This window comes from Hyla sarda, unplaced genomic scaffold (genome assembly GCF_029499605.1).
Source record: "Hyla sarda isolate aHylSar1 unplaced genomic scaffold, aHylSar1.hap1 scaffold_1056, whole genome shotgun sequence".
NCBI lineage: Eukaryota > Metazoa > Chordata > Amphibia > Anura > Hylidae > Hyla > Hyla sarda.
Genome location: NW_026607675.1, coordinates 87,344 through 107,233, shown reverse-complemented (window position 1 = coordinate 107,233; position 19,890 = coordinate 87,344). Strand labels below are relative to the sequence as shown.

At 45.3% G+C, this 19,890-nt stretch overlaps 7 non-coding genes and 2 pseudogenes across 7 annotated transcripts; all 9 read left to right on the top strand.

Annotated features, from left to right (window-relative positions):
* The first annotated feature begins 1,455 nt into the window (after nucleotides 1-1,455).
* LOC130299517 (U2 spliceosomal RNA) lies at nucleotides 1,456-1,608 on the top strand (annotated as a pseudogene).
* A 1,415-nt stretch (nucleotides 1,609-3,023) lies between these two features.
* LOC130299567 (U2 spliceosomal RNA) lies at nucleotides 3,024-3,205 on the top strand. The gene has a single exon (XR_008850673.1). It is a non-coding gene; the product is annotated as a U2 spliceosomal RNA (small nuclear RNA).
* Nucleotides 3,206-5,306: 2,101 nt separating this feature from the next.
* On the top strand, nucleotides 5,307-5,459 carry LOC130299516 (U2 spliceosomal RNA; annotated as a pseudogene).
* Nucleotides 5,460-6,875: 1,416 nt separating this feature from the next.
* Nucleotides 6,876-7,058, top strand: LOC130299569 (U2 spliceosomal RNA). Its single transcript, XR_008850675.1, has one exon. It is a non-coding gene; the product is annotated as a U2 spliceosomal RNA (small nuclear RNA).
* A 2,090-nt stretch (nucleotides 7,059-9,148) lies between these two features.
* On the top strand, nucleotides 9,149-9,339 carry LOC130299553 (U2 spliceosomal RNA). The gene has a single exon (XR_008850662.1). It is a non-coding gene; the product is annotated as a U2 spliceosomal RNA (small nuclear RNA).
* Nucleotides 9,340-11,429: 2,090 nt separating this feature from the next.
* LOC130299552 (U2 spliceosomal RNA) lies at nucleotides 11,430-11,620 on the top strand. Its single transcript, XR_008850661.1, has one exon. It is a non-coding gene; the product is annotated as a U2 spliceosomal RNA (small nuclear RNA).
* Nucleotides 11,621-13,695: 2,075 nt separating this feature from the next.
* Nucleotides 13,696-13,886, top strand: LOC130299551 (U2 spliceosomal RNA). The gene has a single exon (XR_008850660.1). It is a non-coding gene; the product is annotated as a U2 spliceosomal RNA (small nuclear RNA).
* Nucleotides 13,887-15,978: 2,092 nt separating this feature from the next.
* LOC130299550 (U2 spliceosomal RNA) lies at nucleotides 15,979-16,169 on the top strand. Its single transcript, XR_008850659.1, has one exon. It is a non-coding gene; the product is annotated as a U2 spliceosomal RNA (small nuclear RNA).
* A 2,077-nt stretch (nucleotides 16,170-18,246) lies between these two features.
* LOC130299549 (U2 spliceosomal RNA) lies at nucleotides 18,247-18,437 on the top strand. Its single transcript, XR_008850658.1, has one exon. It is a non-coding gene; the product is annotated as a U2 spliceosomal RNA (small nuclear RNA).
* The last annotated feature ends 1,453 nt before the right edge of the window (nucleotides 18,438-19,890 follow it).

The following is a 19,890-nucleotide window of genomic DNA, read 5'->3' as shown; positions in this document are numbered from 1 at the left end:
AGAGGGTTAGGCTATGCTATTGTGCACCTACCTGATGCATCAGAAGGTGCGAGGCCCTTGCTAAATTCTGTGCACAGACTTTGAGATCTATACTTTAGACTGTATCTAAACCTGCTCCAACATGGACTGACATTCTGGCCTACTTTCAGCCGATGCGACTTGTCTGTCGCTGAACAGTCGCTTTTTATGTATTCAGCACCTATGTATAATGTTGTAAAAATGCTCTAGAAGCTAAAGTCGCAGAAATGTCACACATATTTGGCCTGCAACTTTCTGTGCGACAAATTCAGACAGGAAAAATCAGTATAAATCCTTAGAAAATTATCCCCCAGTGTCTCCATCTGCTGGCGGTATTGAATAAGCATTGCTGCACTGATGGGGTATGCATTAGACGAAAAAAAAGAAGAAAAAGAAGAATAATACGCCCAGAAAAGAGGCGAAAAGGAGAAAAACGTAAAAAAACTTGAAAAAAAAGTAAGAGGAAGAGAAGGGAAAAAAAGGTGGAAATGGGTTTAAAAGTGATTTCGGCGGAGAAATATATATATATATATATATATATATATATATATATATATATATATACGCGCACACACACACATATATATAAACGTATTCTCCGTTGAGATATTGCAGCCGCTGCTGTGTCCAGGCCCAGGAGCCTTAGCACTGTGCTGTGATGTCACTCAATACCACTGACATCACTAGGTGTAAACAACATCTCTCCTTTGCTGTGTATGTGACTATGGAGCTGTTTGGTGATGTCGTCTATTATGGCCTTCATAGAAGCAACAGGAGATTGTTGCATCCATCTAGAACCCTCAGAACTACAGTGCTATGATGTCACTCACTTCCACAGGCCTTGCAGAGTGTAAACAACAACAACCCAGCTTTGTTGTGTATGTAACCATAGGGATTTGTGATGTCACCTAGAACCTTCACAGCAGCGACAGCTTTATGAGGAGCATCAGCACTGCTCTGCCTGAGCAGAACCATCACCGCCATAGGTTGTCAAATAACCCGGATTTAACCCACACAGGTAAGTCCAATGGGGTGCAGGCATGTCCTCTATGCTTACAGCTTCCCGTGGGTGTTGGTTTGATACCGTTTGGGGACAGCCAAGGAGGCATCTGCAGGCAACAAAGGTAGGTGTGTGCTTGTGTGTGTGTTTCCTATGCAGATCCTAAGCCCAGTGTCACATGCAAGTAGGAGGAGTAAGAAGGGTTCCTGGCAAATCCGGGTTATGGATTGCATTTAAAAAGGCCCCGTGGGAGTGCAATGGGCCCCTGTCTTGCTGCTTAGCAATAATGGTATGGGTTTAGGTTCTGCTGTGTGTACTGGTGGTTGACTGCCCCCCAGCCCAGAGTGTGCATGGAAAATTGTCTGGCAGCCTCCCTGACAGCAAGCAGTGATAGTGCCCATGAAGGGCACCTTGTTGGGCCCGCCCCTTTCACGGTTATCGCTTCTCGGCCTTTTGGCTAAGATCAAGTGTAGTATCTGCTCACTTGGTCTGGCTGGAAGGTTCCTGGGGTACCCGTGCCTTGGCCTTGGGGGATCGCTCTACCTATTTGGTGGAGCTTCACCCCCTTGCTGCTTTTGGGGTTACGGCTTACTCCCCAGGAAACGAGAAGTGATCACCAGGCAGCCACTGGGTCGCCTGGTTGCAAACAGAGGACGGAAGAAGATCTCGGCAGCTGAACAGACATGGCGGATATACCTGAATATGCTCGGGTCAAAAATGCTGTTCGATTTATCGTGGAGGAGCAAGCCAGAGGAGAAAAGAATCTGGACTTCTTAATCGTGGAGATCTTGTTTGGTCTGTTCCAAGTGCCAAGAATGGAGATCTTGACAGTCATGGATTACCCTCGAAAGGGGGTCTATGATGTTACTTTCAACAGCAAGTCTTTCTACAGAAAATTTTTGGAAACCTTGGAGAAAACCCGGAATCATCCAAAGATGGAAGGCATAAAATTGGTTGAGCACTTTGTGGACAATACCAAGCTGTTCACAGTTAAGATGTACTCGCCATACGTGAAAGAAAGTGACATCAAGCTCTTTTTGCAGGAATTTTGTGTGGAAGTAGAGGAAAGAGGTAAAGTCCTTAACCAACACCAGCTTTGGACAGGAAAATGGAAGTTCTTGTGCAGACTGAAAGAGGATGCGGGGGCGCCCGGAAGATTGTTGCTCCCACCAGCTCGGTTTAAAATAGGGAAGGACACAGGGGATTTATTTTTCCCAGAGATGGGAACTTTCTGCAAAAACTGCAAACAATACGGGCATGAAAGTTGTGGAAAGATAATATGTACCAAATGTCTAAAGGAAGGTCATGTCTTTTCTGAGTGTGGCCAAAGTAAGACCTGCAGGGCCTGTAAAAAGACTGGGCATTTCTTTAAAGACTGCCCGGAAAAATCTGATGCTATGGAAGTTGGGGTGAAATTGAAGAGGAAGACAAAAGAAGAGAATATAGTTCCAGAGGCCAAAAAAGTTTCTGGCAAGAGCAAAGAAAAGTTGGACACAGGAAAAGAAATGGAAGAAGAAAGCGTAAGTGAGGCTTCTGAAGGGGAGCACACAGAGGAATTAAAGAAAATAATTCTCAGTGAGTATTTTTCTGGATATTTGGGTGAGGTGCTAGACCAAGCCCCAAAGGAAGAAAAAGAAATATTTGTTCAAGACCTAGTGAAATTTAAAATAAAAGTGAATACCCGGCTTGAAACTGTGAGGGGAAAAATAATGCAGTCCATGAAGCCTGATGTAAGGCGCTTCATGGCGACCTACCAAGTGTCACCATGGTTGGCAGTCCCTGTCAAAGATGCTTTGAAGAGTGGAGCTCTTCAATTCGGTTTAATTGATTATTTGGCAGTTTTCGCATGGAGAAAGGGTTTCATTTTGGATTAAGGTTTATTTGAGTTATTGTTGTTAGTTGTTTTGTTGTTTTAATTTGTTTTATTCTGGAAATAAAAAAAAAAAAAAAGTTACCTGATGATGAGCACAAAAATCTAGTTCATATGAGATCTTAGAACTATGATTTAGTTCTGAGGGAAACTTAAAAAAAAAATCTGTTCTTATCAGTTTAATATCTGATACGTCCCCTATCTGGGGACCATATATTAAATGGATTTTTGAGAACGGGGGCCGATTTCGAAGCTTGCTTCCGTCGCCCTATGCATTGACCCGATATGGCAGTATCTTCGGGTACAGTGCACCACCCCCTTACAGGGTTAAAAAGAAAGATTCCTACTTTCATTGCTACCTGCTTGCTGGCTAGCCAGCTAGCCAGCCCTGTGGGCCTTGCTGCTGCTGCAGCCAAAAAACAAAAGGTGGTGCTGCTGCTGCTTCTGCTGCTTCTGCTTCTGCTTGTGTCTGGCCGCTGTTGGAGCGTCCAGGCACAGGACTTCTGCTGCTGCTGACTAAATGGCCTCCTTAATTGGATCATTTGAGTAGCCAGCACACCTGTGCAGGTAGGGCATGACATGATAGGCAGCTGCCTTGATAGCGGGTGGGTGCTGAATGTTCCTAATTGACAAAATAAGATTAATGCTTATGAAGAAATATAAAATCTCATCCCTTCCCCAATATCGCGCCACACCCCTACCCCTTAATTCCCTGGTTGAACTTGATGGACATATGTCTTTTTTCGACCGTACTAACTATGTAACTATGTAACATAACATGGGGGGGGGGGGGGGGGGGGTCTCCTGGCTGTTCACACAGGTGTGTCATTGCTGTACATTGACCATGCATTGCTTCTGTGGTATTGCAAAGGCAAAGACAAATGCTTCCAGCCATCCATTGCACTAATGGATTGGTCATCAGCTGGCTGTCTATGTCCCGCATCAATATAGACCAAAGTACAGAGGGTTAGGCTATGCTATTGTGCACCTACCTGATGCATCAGAAGGTGCGAGGCCCTTGCTAAATTCTGTGCACAGACTTTGAGATCTATACTTTAGACTGTATCTAAACCTGCTCCAACATGGACTGACATTCTGGCCTACTTTCAGCCGATGCGACTTGTCTGTCGCTGAACAGTCGCTTTTTATGTATTCAGCACCTATGTATAATGTTGTAAAAATGCTCTAGAAGCTAAAGTCGCAGAAATGTCACACATATTTGGCCTGCAACTTTCTGTGCGACAAATTCAGACAGGAAAAATCAGTATAAATCCTTAGAAAATTATCCCCCAGTGTCTCCATCTGCTGGCGGTATTGAATAAGCATTGCTGCACTGATGGGGTATGCATTAGACGAAAAAAAAGAAGAAAAAGAAGAATAATACGCCCAGAAAAGAGGCGAAAAGGAGAAAAACGTAAAAAAACGTGAAAAAAAAGTAAGAGGAAGAGAAGGGAAAAAAAGGTGGAAATGGGTTTAAAAGTGATTTCGGCGGAGAAATATATATATATATATATATATATATATATATATATATATATATATATATACGCACACACACACATATATATAAACGTATTCTCCGTTGAGATATTGCAGCCGCTGCTGTGTCCAGGCCCAGGAGCCTTAGCACTGTGCTGTGATGTCACTCAATACCACTGACATCACTAGGTGTAAACAACATCTCTCCTTTGCTGTGTATGTGACTATGGAGCTGTTTGGTGATGTCGTCTATTATGGCCTTCATAGAAGCAACAGGAGATTGTTGCATCCATCTAGAACCCTCAGAACTACAGTGCTATGATGTCACTCACTTCCACAGGCCTTGCAGAGTGTAAACAACAACAACCCAGCTTTGTTGTGTATGTAACCATAGGGATTTGTGATGTCACCTAGAACCTTCACAGCAGCGACAGCTTTATGAGGAGCATCAGCACTGCTCTGCCTGAGCAGAACCATCACCGCCATAGGTTGTCAAATAACCCGGATTTAACCCACACAGGTAAGTCCAATGGGGTGCAGGCATGTCCTCTATGCTTACAGCTTCCCGTGGGTGTTGGTTTGATACCGTTTGGGGACAGCCAAGGAGGCATCTGCAGGCAACAAAGGTAGGTGTGTGCTTGTGTGTGTGTTTCCTATGCAGATCCTAAGCCCAGTGTCACATGCAAGTAGGAGGAGTAAGAAGGGTTCCTGGCAAATCCGGGTTATGGATTGCATTTAAAAAGGCCCCGTGGGAGTGCAATGGGCCCCTGTCTTGCTGCTTAGCAATAATGGTATGGGTTTAGGTTCTGCTGTGTGTACTGGTGGTTGACTGCCCCCCAGCCCAGAGTGTGCATGGAAAATTGTCTGGCAGCCTCCCTGACAGCAAGCAGTGATAGTGCCCATGAAGGGCACCTTGTTGGGCCCGCCCCTTTCACGGTTATCGCTTCTCGGCCTTTTGGCTAAGATCAAGTGTAGTATCTGCTCACTTGGTCTGGCTGGAAGGTTCCTGGGGTACCCGTGCCTTGGCCTTGGGGGATCGCTCTACCTATTTGGTGGAGCTTCACCCCCTTGCTGCTTTTGGGGTTACGGCTTACTCCCCAGGAAACGAGAAGTGATCACCAGGCAGCCACTGGGTCGCCTGGTTGCAAACAGAGGACGGAAGAAGATCTCGGCAGCTGAACAGACATGGCGGATATACCTGAATATGCTCGGGTCAAAAATGCTGTTCGATTTATCGTGGAGGAGCAAGCCAGAGGAGAAAAGAATCTGGACTTCTTAATCGTGGAGATCTTGTTTGGTCTGTTCCAAGTGCCAAGAATGGAGATCTTGACAGTCATGGATTACCCTCGAAAGGGGGTCTATGATGTTACTTTCAACAGCAAGTCTTTCTACAGAAAATTTTTGGAAACCTTGGAGAAAACCCGGAATCATCCAAAGATGGAAGGCATAAAATTGGTTGAGCACTTTGTGGACAATACCAAGCTGTTCACAGTTAAGATGTACTCGCCATACGTGAAAGAAAGTGACATCAAGCTCTTTTTGCAGGAATTTTGTGTGGAAGTAGAGGAAAGAGGTAAAGTCCTTAACCAACACCAGCTTTGGACAGGAAAATGGAAGTTCTTGTGCAGACTGAAAGAGGATGCGGGGGCGCCCGGAAGATTGTTGCTCCCACCAGCTCGGTTTAAAATAGGGAAGGACACAGGGGATTTATTTTTCCCAGAGATGGGAACTTTCTGCAAAAACTGCAAACAATACGGGCATGAAAGTTGTGGAAAGATAATATGTACCAAATGTCTAAAGGAAGGTCATGTCTTTTCTGAGTGTGGCCAAAGTAAGACCTGCAGGGCCTGTAAAAAGACTGGGCATTTCTTTAAAGACTGCCCGGAAAAATCTGATGCTATGGAAGTTGGGGTGAAATTGAAGAGGAAGACAAAAGAAGAGAATATAGTTCCAGAGGCCAAAAAAGTTTCTGGCAAGAGCAAAGAAAAGTTGGACACAGGAAAAGAAATGGAAGAAGAAAGCGTAAGTGAGGCTTCTGAAGGGGAGCACACAGAGGAATTAAAGAAAATAATTCTCAGTGAGTATTTTTCTGGATATTTGGGTGAGGTGCTAGACCAAGCCCCAAAGGAAGAAAAAGAAATATTTGTTCAAGACCTAGTGAAATTTAAAATAAAAGTGAATACCCGGCTTGAAACTGTGAGGGGAAAAATAATGCAGTCCATGAAGCCTGATGTAAGGCGCTTCATGGCGACCTACCAAGTGTCACCATGGTTGGCAGTCCCTGTCAAAGATGCTTTTGAAGAGTGGAGCTCTTCAATTCGGTTTAATTGATTATTTGGCAGTTTTCGCATGGAGAAAGGGTTTCATTTTGGATTAAGGTTTATTTGAGTTATTGTTGTTAGTTGTTTTGTTGTTTTAATTTGTTTTATTCTGGAAATAAAAAAAAAAAAAAAGTTACCTGATGATGAGCACAAAAATCTAGTTCATATGAGATCTTAGAACTATGATTTAGTTCTGAGGGAAACTTAAAAAAAAAATCTGTTCTTATCAGTTTAATATCTGATACGTCCCCTATCTGGGGACCATATATTAAATGGATTTTTGAGAACGGGGGGCCGATTTCGAAGCTTGCTTCCGTCGCCCTATGCATTGACCCGATATGGCAGTATCTTCGGGTACAGTGCACCACCCCCTTACAGGGTTAAAAAGAAAGATTCCTACTTTCATTGCTACCTGCTTGCTGGCTAGCCAGCTAGCCAGCCCTGTGGGCCTTGCTGCTGCTGCAGCCAAAAAACAAAAGGTGGTGCTGCTGCTGCTTCTGCTGCTTCTGCTTGTGTCTGGCCGCTGTTGGAGCGTCCAGGCACAGGACTTCTGCTGCTGCTGACTAAATGGCCTCCTTAATTGGATCATTTGAGTAGCCAGCACACCTGTGCAGGTAGGGCATGACATGATAGGCAGCTGCCTTGATAGCGGGTGGGTGCTGAATGTTCCTAATTGACAAAATAAGATTAATGCTTATGAAGAAATATAAAATCTCATCCCTTCCCCAATATCGCGCCACACCCCTACCCCTTAATTCCCTGGTTGAACTTGATGGACATATGTCTTTTTTTCGACCGTACTAACTATGTAACTATGTAACATAACATGGGGGGGGGGGGGGGGTCTCCTGGCTGTTCACACAGGTGTGTCATTGCTGTACATTGACCATGCATTGCTTCTGTGGTATTGCAAAGGCAAAGACAAATGCTTCCAGCCATCCATTGCACTAATGGATTGGTCATCAGCTGGCTGTCTATGTCCCGCATCAATATAGACCAAAGTACAGAGGGTTAGGCTATGCTATTGTGCACCTACCTGATGCATCAGAAGGTGCGAGGCCCTTGCTAAATTCTGTGCACAGACTTTGAGATCTATACTTTAGACTGTATCTAAACCTGCTCCAACATGGACTGACATTCTGGCCTACTTTCAGCCGATGCGACTTGTCTGTCGCTGAACAGTCGCTTTTTATGTATTCAGCACCTATGTATAATGTTGTAAAAATGCTCTAGAAGCTAAAGTCGCAGAAATGTCACACATATTTGGCCTGCAACTTTCTGTGCGACAAATTCAGACAGGAAAAATCAGTATAAATCCTTAGAAAATTATCCCCCAGTGTCTCCATCTGCTGGCGGTATTGAATAAGCATTGCTGCACTGATGGGGTATGCATTAGACGAAAAAAAAGAAGAAAAAAGAAGAATAATACGCCAGAAAAGAGGCGAAAAGGAGAAAAACGTAAAAAAACTTGAAAAAAAAGTAAGAGGAAGAGAAGGGAAAAAAAAGGTGGAAATGGGTTTAAAAGTGATTTCGGCGGAGAAATATATATATATATATATATATATATATATATATATATATATATACGCGCACACACACACATATATATAAACGTATTCTCCGTTGAGATATTGCAGCCGCTGCTGTGTCCAGGCCCAGGAGCCTTAGCACTGTGCTGTGATGTCACTCAATACCACTGACATCACTAGGTGTAAACAACATCTCTCCTTTGCTGTGTATGTGACTATGGAGCTGTTTGGTGATGTCGTCTATTATGGCCTTCATAGAAGCAACAGGAGATTGTTGCATCCATCTAGAACCCTCAGAACTACAGTGCTATGATGTCACTCACTTCCACAGGCCTTGCAGAGTGTAAACAACAACAACCCAGCTTTGTTGTGTATGTAACCATATGGGATTTGTGATGTCACCTAGAACCTTCACAGCAGCGACAGCTTTATGAGGAGCATCAGCACTGCTCTGCCTGAGCAGAACCATCACCGCCATAGGTTGTCAAATAACCCGGATTTAACCCACACAGGTAAGTCCAATGGGGTGCAGGCATGTCCTCTATGCTTACAGCTTCCCGTGGGTGTTGGTTTGATACCGTTTGGGGACAGCCAAGGAGGCATCTGCAGGCAACAAAGGTAGGTGTGTGCTTGTGTGTGTGTTTCCTATGCAGATCCTAAGCCCAGTGTCACATGCAAGTAGGAGGAGTAAGAAGGGTTCCTGGCAAATCCGGGTTATGGATTGCATTTAAAAAGGCCCCGTGGGAGTGCAATGGGCCCCTGTCTTGCTGCTTAGCAATAATGGTATGGGTTTAGGTTCTGCTGTGTGTACTGGTGGTTGACTGCCCCCCAGCCCAGAGTGTGCATGGAAAATTGTCTGGCAGCCTCCCTGACAGCAAGCAGTGATAGTGCCCATGAAGGGCACCTTGTTGGGCCCGCCCCTTTCACGGTTATCGCTTCTCGGCCTTTTGGCTAAGATCAAGTGTAGTATCTGTTCTTATCAGTTTAATATCTGATACGTCCCCTATCTGGGGACCATATATTAAATGGATTTTTGAGAACGGGGGCCGATTTCGAAGCTTGCTTCCGTCGCCCTATGCATTGACCCGATATGGCAGTATCTTCGGGTACAGTGCACCACCCCCTTACAGGGTTAAAAAGAAAGATTCCTACTTTCATTGCTACCTGCTTGCTGGCTAGCCAGCTAGCCAGCCCTGTGGGCCTTGCTGCTGCTGCAGCCAAAAAACAAAAGGTGGTGCTGCTGCTGCTTCTGCTGCTTCTGCTTCTGCTTGTGTCTGGCCGCTGTTGGAGCGTCCAGGCACAGGACTTCTGCTGCTGCTGACTAAATGGCCTCCTTAATTGGATCATTTGAGTAGCCAGCACACCTGTGCAGGTAGGGCATGACATGATAGGCAGCTGCCTTGATAGCGGGTGGGTGCTGAATGTTCCTGTTCCTAATTGACAAAATAAGATTAATGCTTATGAAGAAATATAAAATCTCATCCCTTCCCCAATATCGCGCCACACCCCTACCCCTTAATTCCCTGGTTGAACTTGATGGACATATGTCTTTTTTCGACCGTACTAACTATGTAACTATGTAACATAACATGGGGGGGGGGGGGGTCTCCTGGCTGTTCACACAGGTGTGTCATTGCTGTACATTGACCATGCATTGCTTCTGTGGTATTGCAAAGGCAAAGACAAATGCTTCCAGCCATCCATTGCACTAATGGATTGGTCATCAGCTGGCTGTCTATGTCCCGCATCAATATAGACCAAAGTACAGAGGGTTAGGCTATGCTATTGTGCACCTACCTGATGCATCAGAAGGTGCGAGGCCCTTGCTAAATTCTGTGCACAGACTTTGAGATCTATACTTTAGACTGTATCTAAACCTGCTCCAACATGGACTGACATTCTGGCCTACTTTCAGCCGATGCGACTTGTCTGTCGCTGAACAGTCGCTTTTTATGTATTCAGCACCTATGTATAATGTTGTAAAAATGCTCTAGAAGCTAAAGTCGCAGAAATGTCACACATATTTGGCCTGCAACTTTCTGTGCGACAAATTCAGACAGGAAAAATCAGTATAAATCCTTAGAAAATTATCCCCCAGTGTCTCCATCTGCTGGCGGTATTGAATAAGCATTGCTGCACTGATGGGGTATGCATTAGACGAAAAAAAAGAAGAAAAAGAAGAATAATACGCCCAGAAAAGAGGCGAAAAGGAGAAAAACGTAAAAAAACGTGAAAAAAAAGTAAGAGGAAGAGAAGGGAAAAAAAGGTGGAAATGGGTTTAAAAGTGATTTCGGCGGAGAATATATATATATATATATATATATATATATATATATATGCGCGCACACACACACATATATATAAACGTATTCTCCGTTGAGATATTGCAGCCGCTGCTGTGTCCAGGCCCAGGAGCCTTAGCACTGTGCTGTGATGTCACTCAATACCACTGACATCACTAGGTGTAAACAACATCTCTCCTTTGCTGTGTATGTGACTATGGAGCTGTTTGGTGATGTCGTCTATTATGGCCTTCATAGAAGCAACAGGAGATTGTTGCATCCATCTAGAACCCTCAGAACTACAGTGCTATGATGTCACTCACTTCCACAGGCCTTGCAGAGTGTAAACAACAACAACCCAGCTTTGTTGTGTATGTAACCATAGGGATTTGTGATGTCACCTAGAACCTTCACAGCAGCGACAGCTTTATGAGGAGCATCAGCACTGCTCTGCCTGAGCAGAACCATCACCGCCATAGGTTGTCAAATAACCCGGATTTAACCCACACAGGTAAGTCCAATGGGGTGCAGGCATGTCCTCTATGCTTACAGCTTCCCGTGGGTGTTGGTTTGATACCGTTTGGGGACAGCCAAGGAGGCATCTGCAGGCAACAAAGGTAGGTGTGTGCTTGTGTGTGTGTTTCCTATGCAGATCCTAAGCCCAGTGTCACATGCAAGTAGGAGGAGTAAGAAGGGTTCCTGGCAAATCCGGGTTATGGATTGCATTTAAAAAGGCCCCGTGGGAGTGCAATGGGCCCCTGTCTTGCTGCTTAGCAATAATGGTATGGGTTTAGGTTCTGCTGTGTGTACTGGTGGTTGACTGCCCCCCAGCCCAGAGTGTGCATGGAAAATTGTCTGGCAGCCTCCCTGACAGCAAGCAGTGATAGTGCCCATGAAGGGCACCTTGTTGGGCCCGCCCCTTTCACGGTTATCGCTTCTCGGCCTTTTGGCTAAGATCAAGTGTAGTATCTGTTCTTATCAGTTTAATATCTGATACGTCCCCTATCTGGGGACCATATATTAAATGGATTTTTGAGAACGGGGGCCGATTTCGAAGCTTGCTTCCGTCGCCCTATGCATTGACCCGATATGGCAGTATCTTCGGGTACAGTGCACCACCCCCTTACAGGGTTAAAAAGAAAGATTCCTACTTTCATTGCTACCTGCTTGCTGGCTAGCCAGCTAGCCAGCCCTGTGGGCCTTGCTGCTGCTGCAGCCAAAAAACAAAAGGTGGTGCTGCTGCTGCTTCTGCTGCTTCTGCTTCTGCTTGTGTCTGGCCGCTGTTGGAGCGTCCAGGCACAGGACTTCTGCTGCTGCTGACTAAATGGCCTCCTTAATTGGATCATTTGAGTAGCCAGCACACCTGTGCAGGTAGGGCATGACATGATAGGCAGCTGCCTTGATAGCGGGTGGGTGCTGAATGTTCCTAATTGACAAAATAAGATTAATGCTTATGAAGAAATATAAAATCTCATCCCTTCCCCAATATCGCGCCACACCCCTACCCCTTAATTCCCTGGTTGAACTTGATGGACATATGTCTTTTTTCGACCGTACTAACTATGTAACTATGTAACATAACATGGGGGGGGGGGGGGGGTCTCCTGGCTGTTCACACAGGTGTGTCATTGCTGTACATTGACCATGCATTGCTTCTGTGATATTGCAAAGGCAAAGACAAATGCTTCCAGCCATCCATTGCACTAATGGATTGGTCATCAGCTGGCTGTCTATGTCCCGCATCAATATAGACCAAAGTACAGAGGGTTAGGCTATGCTATTGTGCACCTACCTGATGCATCAGAAGGTGCGAGGCCCTTGCTAAATTCTGTGCACAGACTTTGAGATCTATACTTTAGACTGTATCTAAACCTGCTCCAACATGGACTGACATTCTGGCCTACTTTCAGCCGATGCGACTTGTCTGTCGCTGAACAGTCGCTTTTTATGTATTCAGCACCTATGTATAATGTTGTAAAAATGCTCTAGAAGCTAAAGTCGCAGAAATGTCACACATATTTGGCCTGCAACTTTCTGTGCGACAAATTCAGACAGGAAAAATCAGTATAAATCCTTAGAAAATTATCCCCCAGTGTCTCCATCTGCTGGCGGTATTGAATAAGCATTGCTGCACTGATGGGGTATGCATTAGACGAAAAAAAAGAAGAAAAAGAAGAATAATACGCCCAGAAAAGAGGCGAAAAGGAGAAAAACGTAAAAAAACGTGAAAAAAAAGTAAGAGGAAGAGAAGGGAAAAAAAGGTGGAAATGGGTTTAAAAGTGATTTCGGCGGAGAAATATATATATATATATATATATATATACGCGCACACACACACATATATATAAACGTATTCTCCGTTGAGATATTGCAGCCGCTGCTGTGTCCAGGCCCAGGAGCCTTAGCACTGTGCTGTGATGTCACTCAATACCACTGACATCACTAGGTGTAAACAACATCTCTCCTTTGCTGTGTATGTGACTATGGAGCTGTTTGGTGATGTCGTCTATTATGGCCTTCATAGAAGCAACAGGAGATTGTTGCATCCATCTAGAACCCTCAGAACTACAGTGCTATGATGTCACTCACTTCCACAGGCCTTGCAGAGTGTAAACAACAACAACCCAGCTTTGTTGTGTATGTAACCATAGGGATTTGTGATGTCACCTAGAACCTTCACAGCAGCGACAGCTTTATGAGGAGCATCAGCACTGCTCTGCCTGAGCAGAACCATCACCGCCATAGGTTGTCAAATAACCCGGATTTAACCCACACAGGTAAGTCCAATGGGGTGCAGGCATGTCCTCTATGCTTACAGCTTCCCGTGGGTGTTGGTTTGATACCGTTTGGGGACAGCCAAGGAGGCATCTGCAGGCAACAAAGGTAGGTGTGTGCTTGTGTGTGTGTTTCCTATGCAGATCCTAAGCCCAGTGTCACATGCAAGTAGGAGGAGTAAGAAGGGTTCCTGGCAAATCCGGGTTATGGATTGCATTTAAAAAGGCCCCGTGGGAGTGCAATGGGCCCCTGTCTTGCTGCTTAGCAATAATGGTATGGGTTTAGGTTCTGCTGTGTGTACTGGTGGTTGACTGCCCCCCAGCCCAGAGTGTGCATGGAAAATTGTCTGGCAGCCTCCCTGACAGCAAGCAGTGATAGTGCCCATGAAGGGCACCTTGTTGGGCCCGCCCCTTTCACGGTTATCGCTTCTCGGCCTTTTGGCTAAGATCAAGTGTAGTATCTGTTCTTATCAGTTTAATATCTGATACGTCCCCTATCTGGGGACCATATATTAAATGGATTTTTGAGAACGGGGGCCGATTTCGAAGCTTGCTTCCGTCGCCCTATGCATTGACCCGATATGGCAGTATCTTCGGGTACAGTGCACCACCCCCTTACAGGGTTAAAAAGAAAGATTCCTACTTTCATTGCTACCTGCTTGCTGGCTAGCCAGCTAGCCAGCCCTGTGGGCCTTGCTGCTGCTGCAGCCAAAAAACAAAAGGTGGTGCTGCTGCTGCTTCTGCTGCTTCTGCTTCTGCTTGTGTCTGGCCGCTGTTGGAGCGTCCAGGCACAGGACTTCTGCTGCTGCTGACTAAATGGCCTCCTTAATTGGATCATTTGAGTAGCCAGCACACCTGTGCAGGTAGGGCATGACATGATAGGCAGCTGCCTTGATAGCGGGTGGGTGCTGAATGTTCCTAATTGACAAAATAAGATTAATGCTTATGAAGAAATATAAAATCTCATCCCTTCCCCAATATCGCGCCACACCCCTACCCCTTAATTCCCTGGTTGAACTTGATGGACATATGTCTTTTTTCGACCGTACTAACTATGTAACTATGTAACATAACATGGGGGGGGGGGGGGTCTCCTGGCTGTTCACACAGGTGTGTCATTGCTGTACATTGACCATGCATTGCTTCTGTGGTATTGCAAAGGCAAAGACAAATGCTTCCAGCCATCCATTGCACTAATGGATTGGTCATCAGCTGGCTGTCTATGTCCCGCATCAATATAGACCAAAGTACAGAGGGTTAGGCTATGCTATTGTGCACCTACCTGATGCATCAGAAGGTGCGAGGCCCTTGCTAAATTCTGTGCACAGACTTTGAGATCTATACTTTAGACTGTATCTAAACCTGCTCCAACATGGACTGACATTCTGGCCTACTTTCAGCCGATGCGACTTGTCTGTCGCTGAACAGTCGCTTTTTATGTATTCAGCACCTATGTATAATGTTGTAAAAATGCTCTAGAAGCTAAAGTCGCAGAAATGTCACACATATTTGGCCTGCAACTTTCTGTGCGACAAATTCAGACAGGAAAAATCAGTATAAATCCTTAGAAAATTATCCCCCAGTGTCTCCATCTGCTGGCGGTATTGAATAAGCATTGCTGCACTGATGGGGTATGCATTAGACGAAAAAAAAGAAGAAAAAGAAGAATAATACGCCCAGAAAAGAGGCGAAAAGGAGAAAAACGTAAAAAAACGTGAAAAAAAAGTAAGAGGAAGAGAAGGGAAAAAAAGGTGGAAATGGGTTTAAAAGTGATTTCGGCGGAGAATATATATATATATATATATATATATATATATATATATATATATATGCGCGCACACACACACATATATATAAACGTATTCTCCGTTGAGATATTGCAGCCGCTGCTGTGTCCAGGCCCAGGAGCCTTAGCACTGTGCTGTGATGTCACTCAATACCACTGACATCACTAGGTGTAAACAACATCTCTCCTTTGCTGTGTATGTGACTATGGAGCTGTTTGGTGATGTCGTCTATTATGGCCTTCATAGAAGCAACAGGAGATTGTTGCATCCATCTAGAACCCTCAGAACTACAGTGCTATGATGTCACTCACTTCCACAGGCCTTGCAGAGTGTAAACAACAACAACCCAGCTTTGTTGTGTATGTAACCATAGGGATTTGTGATGTCACCTAGAACCTTCACAGCAGCGACAGCTTTATGAGGAGCATCAGCACTGCTCTGCCTGAGCAGAACCATCACCGCCATAGGTTGTCAAATAACCCGGATTTAACCCACACAGGTAAGTCCAATGGGGTGCAGGCATGTCCTCTATGCTTACAGCTTCCCGTGGGTGTTGGTTTGATACCGTTTGGGGACAGCCAAGGAGGCATCTGCAGGCAACAAAGGTAGGTGTGTGCTTGTGTGTGTGTTTCCTATGCAGATCCTAAGCCCAGTGTCACATGCAAGTAGGAGGAGTAAGAAGGGTTCCTGGCAAATCCGGGTTATGGATTGCATTTAAAAAGGCCCCGTGGGAGTGCAATGGGCCCCTGTCTTGCTGCTTAGCAATAATGGTATGGGTTTAGGTTCTGCTGTGTGTACTGGTGGTTGACTGCCCCCCAGCCCAGAGTGTGCATGGAAAATTGTCTGGCAGCCTCCCTGACAGCAAGCAGTGATAGTGCCCATGAAGGGCACCTTGTTGGGCCCGCCCCTTTCACGGTTATCGCTTCTCGGCCTTTTGGCTAAGATCAAGTGTAGTATCTGTTCTTATCAGTTTAATATCTGATACGTCCCCTATCTGGGGACCATATATTAAATGGATTTTTGAGAACGGGGGCCGATTTCGAAGCTTGCTTCCGTCGCCCTATGCATTGACCCGATATGGCAGTATCTTCGGGTACAGTGCACCACCCCCTTACAGGGTTAAAAAGAAAGATTCCTACTTTCATTGCTACCTGCTTGCTGGCTAGCCAGCTAGCCAGCCCTGTGGGCCTTGCTGCTGCTGCAGCCAAAAAACAAAAGGTGGTGCTGCTGCTGCTTCTGCTGCTTCTGCTTCTGCTTGTGTCTGGCCGCTGTTGGAGCGTCCAGGCACAGGACTTCTGCTGCTGCTGACTAAATGGCCTCCTTAATTGGATCATTTGAGTAGCCAGCACACCTGTGCAGGTAGGGCATGACATGATAGGCAGCTGCCTTGATAGCGGGTGGGTGCTGAATGTTCCTAATTGACAAAATAAGATTAATGCTTATGAAGAAATATAAAATCTCATCCCTTCCCCAATATCGCGCCACACCCCTACCCCTTAATTCCCTGGTTGAACTTGATGGACATATGTCTTTTTTCGACCGTACTAACTATGTAACTATGTAACATAACATGGGGGGGGGGGGGGGGTCTCCTGGCTGTTCACACAGGTGTGTCATTGCTGTACATTGACCATGCATTGCTTCTGTGATATTGCAAAGGCAAAGACAAATGCTTCCAGCCATCCATTGCACTAATGGATTGGTCATCAGCTGGCTGTCTATGTCCCGCATCAATATAGACCAAAGTACAGAGGGTTAGGCTATGCTATTGTGCACCTACCTGATGCATCAGAAGGTGCGAGGCCCTTGCTAAATTCTGTGCACAGACTTTGAGATCTATACTTTAGACTGTATCTAAACCTGCTCCAACATGGACTGACATTCTGGCCTACTTTCAGCCGATGCGACTTGTCTGTCGCTGAACAGTCGCTTTTTATGTATTCAGCACCTATGTATAATGTTGTAAAAATGCTCTAGAAGCTAAAGTCGCAGAAATGTCACACATATTTGGCCTGCAACTTTCTGTGCGACAAATTCAGACAGGAAAAATCAGTATAAATCCTTAGAAAATTATCCCCCAGTGTCTCCATCTGCTGGCGGTATTGAATAAGCATTGCTGCACTGATGGGGTATGCATTAGACGAAAAAAAAGAAGAAAAAGAAGAATAATACGCCCAGAAAAGAGGCGAAAAGGAGAAAAACGTAAAAAAACGTGAAAAAAAAGTAAGAGGAAGAGAAGGGAAAAAAAGGTGGAAATGGGTTTAAAAGTGATTTCGGCGGAGAAATATATATATATATATATATATATATATACGCGCACACACACACATATATATAAACGTATTCTCCGTTGAGATATTGCAGCCGCTGCTGTGTCCAGGCCCAGGAGCCTTAGCACTGTGCTGTGATGTCACTCAATACCACTGACATCACTAGGTGTAAACAACATCTCTCCTTTGCTGTGTATGTGACTATGGAGCTGTTTGGTGATGTCGTCTATTATGGCCTTCATAGAAGCAACAGGAGATTGTTGCATCCATCTAGAACCCTCAGAACTACAGTGCTATGATGTCACTCACTTCCACAGGCCTTGCAGAGTGTAAACAACAACAACCCAGCTTTGTTGTGTATGTAACCATAGGGATTTGTGATGTCACCTAGAACCTTCACAGCAGCGACAGCTTTATGAGGAGCATCAGCACTGCTCTGCCTGAGCAGAACCATCACCGCCATAGGTTGTCAAATAACCCGGATTTAACCCACACAGGTAAGTCCAATGGGGTGCAGGCATGTCCTCTATGCTTACAGCTTCCCGTGGGTGTTGGTTTGATACCGTTTGGGGACAGCCAAGGAGGCATCTGCAGGCAACAAAGGTAGGTGTGTGCTTGTGTGTGTGTTTCCTATGCAGATCCTAAGCCCAGTGTCACATGCAAGTAGGAGGAGTAAGAAGGGTTCCTGGCAAATCCGGGTTATGGATTGCATTTAAAAAGGCCCCGTGGGAGTGCAATGGGCCCCTGTCTTGCTGCTTAGCAATAATGGTATGGGTTTAGGTTCTGCTGTGTGTACTGGTGGTTGACTGCCCCCCAGCCCAGAGTGTGCATGGAAAATTGTCTGGCAGCCTCCCTGACAGCAAGCAGTGATAGTGCCCATGAAGGGCACCTTGTTGGGCCCGCCCCTTTCACGGTTATCGCTTCTCGGCCTTTTGGCTAAGATCAAGTGTAGTATCTGTTCTTATCAGTTTAATATCTGATACGTCCCCTATCTGGGGACCATATATTAAATGGATTTTTGAGAACGGGGGCCGATTTCGAAGCTTGCTTCCGTCGCCCTATGCATTGACCCGATATGGCAGTATCTTCGGGTACAGTGCACCACCCCCTTACAGGGTTAAAAAGAAAGATTCCTACTTTCATTGCTACCTGCTTGCTGGCTAGCCAGCTAGCCAGCCCTGTGGGCCTTGCTGCTGCTGCAGCCAAAAAACAAAAGGTGGTGCTTCTGCTGCTTCTGCTTCTGCTTGTGTCTGGCCGCTGTTGGAGCGTCCAGGCACAGGACTTCTGCTGCTGCTGACTAAATGGCCTCCTTAATTGGATCATTTGAGTAGCCAGCACACCTGTGCAGGTAGGGCATGACATGATAGGCAGCTGCCTTGATAGCGGGTGGGTGCTGAATGTTCCTAATTGACAAAATAAGATTAATGCTTATGAAGAAATATAAAATCTCATCCCTTCCCCAATATCGCGCCACACCCCTACCCCTTAATTCCCTGGTTGAACTTGATGGACATATGTCTTTTTTCGACCGTACTAACTATGTAACTATGTAACATAACATGGGGGGGGGGGGGGTCTCCTGGCTGTTCACACAGGTGTGTCATTGCTGTACATTGACCATGCATTGCTTCTGTGGTATTGCAAAGGCAAAGACAAATGCTTCCAGCCATCCATTGCACTAATGGATTGGTCATCAGCTGGCTGTCTATGTCCCGCATCAATATAGACCAAAGTACAGAGGGTTAGGCTATGCTATTGTGCACCTACCTGATGCATCAGAAGGTGCGAGGCCCTTGCTAAATTCTGTGCACAGACTTTGAGATCTATACTTTAGACTGTATCTAAACCTGCTCCAACATGGACTGACATTCTGGCCTACTTTCAGCCGATGCGACTTGTCTGTCGCTGAACAGTCGCTTTTTATGTATTCAGCACCTACGTATAATGTTGTAAAAATGCTCTAGAAGCTAAAGTCGCAGAAATGTCACACATATTTGGCCTGCAACTTTCTGTGCGACAAATTCAGACAGGAAAAATCAGTATAAATCCTTAGAAAATTATCCCCCAGTGTCTCCATCTGCTGGCGGTATTGAATAAGCATTGCTGCACTGATGGGGTATGCATTAGACGAAAAAAAAGAAGAAAAAGAAGAATAATACGCCCAGAAAAGAGGCGAAAAGGAGAAAAACGTAAAAAAACGTGAAAAAAAAGTAAGAGGAAGAGAAGGGAAAAAAAGGTGGAAATGGGTTTAAAAGTGATTTCGGCGGAGAAATATATATATATATATATATATATATATATATATATATATATATACGCGCACACACACACATATATATAAACGTATTCTCCGTTGAGATATTGCAGCCGCTGCTGTGTCCAGGCCCAGGAGCCTTAGCACTGTGCTGTGATGTCACTCAATACCACTGACATCACTAGGTGTAAACAACATCTCTCCTTTGCTGTGTATGTGACTATGGAGCTGTTTGGTGATGTCGTCTATTATGGCCTTCATAGAAGCAACAGGAGATTGTTGCATCCATCTAGAACCCTCAGAACT